This window comes from Triticum aestivum, chromosome 5B, assembly GCF_018294505.1.
Source record: "Triticum aestivum cultivar Chinese Spring chromosome 5B, IWGSC CS RefSeq v2.1, whole genome shotgun sequence".
NCBI lineage: Eukaryota > Viridiplantae > Streptophyta > Magnoliopsida > Poales > Poaceae > Triticum > Triticum aestivum.
In genome coordinates, this window is record NC_057807.1 from 4,775,532 (window position 1) to 4,783,820 (window position 8,289).

Consider the following 8,289-nt stretch of genomic DNA (forward strand, 5'->3'; position numbering starts at 1 on the left):
GCTAAGCACGCTTTAGGCCTTTTTTTGGGACCCCATCTGTGGTCCTTCATCCTTCAGACGTCAAATGTATTCCAATTTATTTGCCTACGATGATTAATAAAGTGTGTTTAGACTAAAAAAGGTGGACCACGATTCCTAAGGAAAAGCAAATAGGCTACTGCGAAGAAGAAAATGAATCATAGTCTTTTTTTTGAATACTTTGGATTGCTTACCGTTCACAATACTGCATCAAATTATAGATGGATCATGGCTAACAGCTCAAACTAAACCGTCCACAACGAATTTAGGGACGGATGGATCATGGATGGTTACAATACTGCATGAGATTATAGGCACAAGCCTCATGCCCAGCTTTGTTGGAATTTAAAGGAAAAAGAAGCAAAAAAAAAAAAAGACGCGCCAGGTAGGGGTCGAACCTACGGCCTTCCGCTTAGGAAACGGACGCTCTATCCACTGAGCTACAGGCGCTGCTATTTCAGAATGTAATGAGATACTTTCTAGAAAGAACGTGGCAAGTGGCAACTGAATTTCACAAAAGATGAATACCGTCCCTGTCTTTTGATTTAATTTTGAACTAGTAAAACTAAACGAATATGTGTTTGTTTGTCACAGGGAACGAGACATTGCAAAAGCTAGGGACGATCGAAACACTGTAGAACATGATGTGTACCTGAGGATGGTGTACCACATGCCGAGTGTCAACACTACCACCCTCCTCAACATCTTCACTAGCTTGAGCAGTCTTGCCACCGTCTTTGGTGCCTACGTCAGTGATACTTACCTCGTCCGCTGCACGCCATCGCCGCCGCCGCCGCCGCCCCCTCCTTCATTGGCATGTTCATCCTCACCACCATTGTTGTGATCCACGCCGACCACCCTCCAGCGTGCACGTGTGGCACCTGGGCTCAGGGAACCATATGTGCCCTGCATACCAGCCCAAGGACCAACGTCTTCTGGTACACAGTGCACATCGATGGAGCTGAACGACGTCGTTCACGTGATGGAATTGAAGGAGAAGTCCCTCCTGACCCCGCAAATCGACGAGAATGAGATGGAGATCAAGGGGACTAGATCTTGGACGCCTTCGCCGCCTCCCTCGAGACATGGCGCCAGGAGGAGGTGTGGAGGGTAGCTCATGAGAAGGAGATGTGGTGGGTCATCAAGAATTTGGACAGGGCCGGTCCTGAGATTTCGGGGCCGGGGCGAAATAAAATTGGGGGCCCTTAATATACAAGTCATTATAATTATATATGTGTGTGTCTATATATATATTTGTCTCAAGAAAAGGTATACATAAATTATTATTAATAATACTTAAGTGCATCCAGAATCAATATGCATATCAAATAATTTATACATATTACCTTAAAAATTTCTTCTAACATTCCTCGATGCAAAGTCACTTATGATGGGGTCGATGTCAGTTTCATCTAATAATTTCTTCTCGATGCATAACGTAGCCAAACCATTTAACCTCTTTTGAGTCATTGTAGACCCCAGATAATTCTTCAATAATTTCAACTTCAAAAAGGTTCTTTCGGCCTATACGACCGTCACAAGCACATTAAATAAGACGCGATAGGCAATGGAGATATTTGGATAGCAATCAACTTCTCTGACATGCCCGAAAATCTCCATAGCACACATTACGCCATCTGGCAAAGTGAATATCATAATATTCAATTCAGAAATAAGATCGTATACCTCAACATCAGATGAACCATTAAGAGAGAAAGTTTCTGCAAATTTTGTGCAACACTCTTCAAGTTCATTGTCACTTAATGACTTCAGGGTGCCCGAGCTCAATAAAAATCCGAATATATCCTTAAACACCATGAGTTCTTTAAATCTGTCATTCAAAGAAGTGATTGCCACATCAACCAAAGCATTAAAATACTTAACTCGGAAAGCCTTCTCAGCTTCTAGAATTTCTTCTTGACAATCACTTTCGTCCTACTGTTTCTTCCTCTTAGCACGACGTTTCACTGGAAAATATGGCTATATTCCCATTTCAATTGCAATAACTTTAGCGATGCTCAAACTTGAAGAAAACTCCTCATCTCTGTACTTTTCAAAATATTGTGTTATACCTTTTATTTGCTTTAAAGCGGAGTCAATGCACATGCACTAGTAGAAAACAGGGCATTTGTCCCGGTTGGTGAGGGCCTTTTGTTCCGGTTCTTGAATCGGGACTAAAGGGTCGTTATTAATGCCTCCCCCTTTAGTCCCGGTTCCAACAAGAACCGGGACAGATGGTCCTCCACGTGGACGGTGCGCCGAGCCCAGGCAGTAGGGCCTTTGGTCCCGGTTGGTGGCACCAACCGGGACCAAAAGGCATCCACGCGTCAACATTTCAGTGGCTGGGGTTTTTGTTTTTTTGAAGGGGGGGGGGTTGGGGGTTTTGGGCGGTTAATTTAGGTGTTTCATATATTGTGTTAGCTAACTAATTAATAAAGAGAAGTGTCCTCTCTTATGTACGTGCTTGGTCGACGCTACGTATTGTACATAGAGAGGCCCTCGACACGCTAGCTAGTAAGAAAATGAAGGGAACCATTAAGTACAGAAGTTCGTCATGCATACCGAGAGAAGTGATCGATCAACCTCTCCTTCTCCGAGAGATTGGTCGAACAACAAGTTTTCATATTATCTATCTGATGCTACTGGTTACATACATATACAATATGTAAGATATCTTACAATCCCCTAGCAATTGAAATCAACTTCCACATGATATTCTCCGGCTTTATTGATGACGTGGTCAAGAAAGAATCCCGCCAATTCCTCTTGAATTGCTTTCATGCGATCTTGTTCTAGGAGTTCATCCCGCATCTGCCACGTCTAATTTGAAGAAGGGGGTTAATACATATATGAATGAAACTCAACAGAAATGATGGTGTAATAAAATGAAATTGTGAATATTATTGCTTACGCACTTCATATTGTCTTTTAGAGTAGCCCCGCTTATTTTTTAAAGTCGCGTTGTAGATGAACTCGCACACGTAGTATCCACAGAAATCATTCCCTTGTTCCTGCCACAAGCACTTTACGAGAAATAGAGGTCAATCAAACTGATAATGAAGCATTATAAATGGCATTGATGAAAGTACAGCTATAGAAACAACGGGAGATGCGCGCAACTAGCTAGCTAGTAGTACTTACTTTCGGGTATGTATATTGCAGCTCCTTCGGCAGTCCCGGAACTTCTGCGGTGAACTGTTTCCAAACCCTGCAAGACAAAGAAAATAATTATTATTACTTGAGATATCAGGAAATGAACAAAAAGTTGTCGATATGGTGCGATAATTATCTATTGAACTTACTTGTTGAGCAAATTAGTCATGTCCGCATAGGTTTGGGGATCTTTTCGTCTCGAGTCTAAGACGTTTACTACTCCCCGCTCAAGCTTAATCTCCAGAAGAACATAGTGGTACCTGCGCACGCATGCATAACTCATCAATTACATTACTATAAACTCGCTCGAGTAATAAGGGAAATCGAATATGCACATTGGTGGATGCTGATCGGGATCTTGTCCCTAACAAGAACCCCGCACTAAGCAGCAAATGCGTTCTTTGTCTGGATGGCTTCAATCAGTACGCCATCGCGCACGATTGCTGTGATCTCAAACCTTTCATCCGAGCTCAGCTTTTTCTTTGGGACTCGTCTCCTTACCGAAGTTGTGCTCGATCCAGAGGGCTAGAAAAAAGAAGAAAGACAAGAGTTAATTAATATGTGTACATATACCAAAACAATGAATGCATCAACTAGCTAGTCAGCACAGGCTTAACTAATATATATACCTGGCCAGACTCGGTTCGGTCACCGGAGCCGTCATCACGGTCTCCTTGCACCGTCATTGGGTCACCGGAGCTGTCCTCATGGTCTCCTTCTTGCACCGGCATTGGGTCAAAGGAGCCATCATAATTGCCTGCTTCTTCACCCAGTCCTTCCAGACCATCGGTGTCGTTCAGAAACGATAAGACGACATCACTTCCATGTGCGATTATCTCCTCCAACATCACTTCTGTTGCTACGTCTCGGGGGGTGTCCATAGTTTCTACAAATATTTACAACATGGCAATTATTATTCAAACATGACAGATATGGAATCATATTAATTAGTGGCCTCGACGCTGCTTCTCTAGGGTTTGGGGTGGCCTCGACAATGCTTCAAGGGGGTAATATCGACAATGACGAGATACATACACGGCAAAATAAATGTTATCGGGGAGGGGGTATATCGACCCCCCCCATGTGTTGAAGTTAACATGAGGGGGTATATCGACCCCCCCCCCCACGTGTTGAAGTTATCGGGAGGGGGTATATCGACCCTCCCTCACGTGTTGAAGTTATCGGGAGGGGTTTATATCGACAACGACGACATACGTACATGGAAAAATAATATTATCGGGGAGGGGGTATATCGACCCCCCCCCACGTGTTGAAGTTATCGGGAGTTTGTATCAACACGACATACGTACATGGGAAAATAATATTATCGGGGAGGGGGTATATCGACTGCCCCCCACCTCGTGTTGAAGTTATCGGGAGGGGTATATCGACGACGACAGAGGAGAAGATCGAAGAAAAAAAAGAAGAAAGAAAGAGGAGAAGAAGAAAGGAATAGAGGGAGAAGAAGAAAAAATAGAATAATTCTACTTTTTCTTCTTCTCCCTCTATTCCTTTCTTCTTCTCCTCTTCTTTTTCTTCTTTTTTCCTCTTCTTATTTATTTCTCCTCTTCTTCCTCTCCTCTTCTTCCCCTTTCTTCCTCTTCTTATTTTCCTTTTCCCTCTCCTTCTTTTTCTTCTTCTTCTTCCTTCTTCCTTCTTCCTCTTTTCTTCCTTTTACTTATTTTACTTTTTCCTCTACACTAACCTAAAATGCACTAACCTAAAATCAATATCTACTAATAACCTAAATAAAAAATTAATACATATATGAAAAAACATATATAAACAAAAAATGCTATGAACATTATATTCATACATACATCCACATCCATTCATCATATAGCTACCACATACATATATACATTATATATATGAAAAAAATGCAATGAACAAAAAAATACACATGTATATATGAAAAAAAGCACACTACTGAACACAGAGCCCTAATGGCGGCGGCTCACATCGGGGGCGGCCGGCGAGGGCGACGGCGGGGGCGGCGAGGGTGTCGGCGACGACCACGGTAGGGGGCGCGGGCCGGGGCAGGGGCGTGGCCGGCGACGACGGCTACGATGGGGGCCGGGCCGGGTCGTTGGGCAGGGGCGCGACTGTGTGTGCTCGGGGGAGGCGGATGGCGACGACATGGGCGGCGGACGGCGTCGGCGTGGGCTCGAGGGCGGCGGACGGCGCAGGCCGGGGCAGGGGCATGGCCGGTGACGACGGTGACGGTGGGAGGCAGGTCGTGGGGCAGGGGCGCGAACGGGAGCGCTCGGGGTGGCGGACGACGTGGGCGTGGGCTCGGGGGCGGCGGACGGCGTCGGCGTGAGCTCGGGGGCACGGACGACAGCGACAGCGGCAGGGCAGCCTGGCGGCGTCGAGGAGGTCGGCGTCGCCGGGGGCAACTGGGGATGAAATTCTGAATTTTTGCAAAGTGTTTGCTTATATAGCGAAGCCTTTAGTCCCGGTTCATGCCACCAACCGGGACTAATGCACCCTTTAGTCCCGGTTGGTGCCGCCAACCGGGACCAAAGGCCTCTTTTCAGCAGCCCAAAGGGTGGGAAGCGGCGGCCTTTAGTCCCGGTTAGTGGAACGAACCGGGACTAAAGGGGGGCATTGGTCCCGGTTGGCGCCACGAACCGGGACCAAAGGGTGGCATTGGTCCCGGTTTGTTGCACCAACCGGGACCAATGGCCTTGCACAGCGGCGTGGTGGTGAGAGTTTAGTCCCACCTCGCTAGTTGAGAGCGCCCTGCACTTGTTTATAAGCTCCGCTGCCTCTTCCCACTCGAACTCCTCTGAACTGCAGGCCTATGGGCCTAATTTGACATTGCTTTGCCTATGGGCCTGCTGGGCCTTCTACGGGCCGGAATCCTGGCCCATGGTAGGGTTTCTAGTCGTATTCAGGCCATGGGGGCCCAGTAGGAGGCACTTTTTTGTTTTTTTGTTTTCTTTACTTATTGTTGCTATTATTATTATTTTTTCTAGTTTTTTTGTTTTGTTTTCTGCATTATTTATTTTCTTTTGTTTTTCGCTTTATTTTTTAATTCCTTTTGCTTTTAATTTTAGGAAAATTACAAACTTTCTGTTAGTGCCATTAGTTTTCAAATTTGAAAACACGTTTTTTTGTTTTCTTTCTTGCTTTATTTATTTTATTTTATTTCTACTTACAACAAAATACTGATTGTTGCTATTTTTACTTTTTTCCAGTTTTTTTTCTTTTGTTTTCTGCATTATTTATTTTCTTTTGTTTTTTTCTTTATTTTTTAATTCTTTTTTGCTTTTAGTTTTAGAAAAATTATAAACTTTCTGTTAGTGCCATTGGAAACACTTTTTTTGTTTTTTGTTTTCTTTGTTGCTTTATTTATTTTATTTTGTTTCTACTTACAACAAAATACTCATTGTTGCTATTTTTATTTTGTTTCCAGTTTTTTTGTTTTGTTTTCTACATTATTTATTTTCTTTTTTTTGCTTTATTTTTAATGCTTTTTGCTTTTAGGTCAGCAAAATTATAAACTTTTTGTTAGTGCTATTAGTTTTCAAATTTGAATAGTTAAAATTTGAATTCTTTGAAATTTGTGTGAATCACAGGTTTGTGATTAACTTAACTAAAAAAATGAACATAGATGCGCCTATACAAAAAATCAACCTAAATTCATAATAAATTTCTATGAATTTCAGAGAAATTCACTATGAATTTAGGTCAAATTCCCTATATAGGGGCATCTATTTTCACTTTGAGAGGAGCTCAACAAGGCAGAGAGGGACGGACTTATAAACCGGTGTGAGCGCCCTTCGGTTGGCGAGGTGGGACTAAACTCTGAGCGCAACGAGGACCAACCCTTTAGTCCCGGTTTGTGCTACAAACCGGGACTAATGGTCATGGGCCAGGGGCGAGGCGCATTGGGCGCAGTTCGTGCGTGGAACCGGGACCAAAAGTGAAGGAAATATGCCCTAGAGGCAATAATAAAGTTATTATTTATTTCCTTATTTCATGATAAATGTTTATTATTCATGCTAGAATTGTATTAACCGGAAACATGATACATGTGTGAATACATAGACAAACATATAGTCACTAGTATGCATCTACTTGACTAGCTCATTAATCAAAGATGGTTATGTTTCCTAACCATAGACATGTGTTGTCATTTGATTAATGGGATCACATCATTAGGAGAATGATGTGATTGACATGACCCATTCTGTTAGCCTAGCACTTGATCGTTTAGTATGTTGCTATTGCTTTCTTCATGACTTATACATGTTCCTGTAACTATGAGATTATGCAACTCCCATTTACCGGAGGAACACTTTGGGTACTACCAAATGTCACAACGTAACTGGGTGATTATAAAGGAGTACTACAGGTGTCTCCGAAGGTACATGTTGAGTTGGCGTATTTCGAGATTAGGTTTTGTCACTCCGATTGTCGGAGAGGTATCTCTGGGCCCTCTCGGTAATGCACATCACTATAAGCCTTGCAAGCAATGTAGCTAATGAGTTAGTTACGGAATGATGCATTACGTAACGAGTAAAGAGACTTGCCGGTAACGATATTGAACTAGGTATTGGATACCGACGATCGAATCTCGGGCAAGTAACATGCCGATGACAAAGGGAACAAAGTATGTTGTTATGCGGTTTGACCGATAAAGATCTTTGTAGAATATGTAGGAGCCAATATGGGCATCCAGGTTCCGCTATTGGTTATTGACCAAGAATAGTTCTAGGTCATGTCTACATAGTTCTCGAACCCGTAGGGTCCGCACGCTTAAGGTTTCGATGACAGTTATTTTATGAGTTTATGAGTTTTGAAATGGTCGAGACATAAAGATCGATATATTGGACGACTATATTCGGAGTTCGGAAAGGTTCCGAGTGATTCGGGTATTTTTCGGAGTACCGGAGTGTTACGGGAATTCGCGGGGAGAAGTATTGGGCCTTATTGGGCCATACGAGAAAGAGAGAGGGGCTTCCTAGGGCAGGCCGCGCGCCCCCCAAGGCCTAGTCCGAATTGGACTAGGGGGAGGGGCCGCACCCCCTCTTTCCCCCTTCTCCTACTCCAACAAGTAAGGAGGGAGTCCTACTCCCGGTGGGAGTAGGACTCCCCTTGGCGCGCCTC

At 43.7% G+C, this 8,289-nt stretch overlaps 1 non-coding gene across 1 annotated transcript; it reads right to left on the reverse strand.

Moving 5' to 3' along the window:
- Positions 1-395: 395 nt before the first annotated feature.
- On the reverse strand, positions 396-468 carry TRNAR-CCU (transfer RNA arginine (anticodon CCU)). The gene has a single exon. It is a non-coding gene; the product is annotated as a tRNA-Arg (tRNA).
- Between the last annotated feature and the right edge of the window lie 7,821 nt (positions 469-8,289).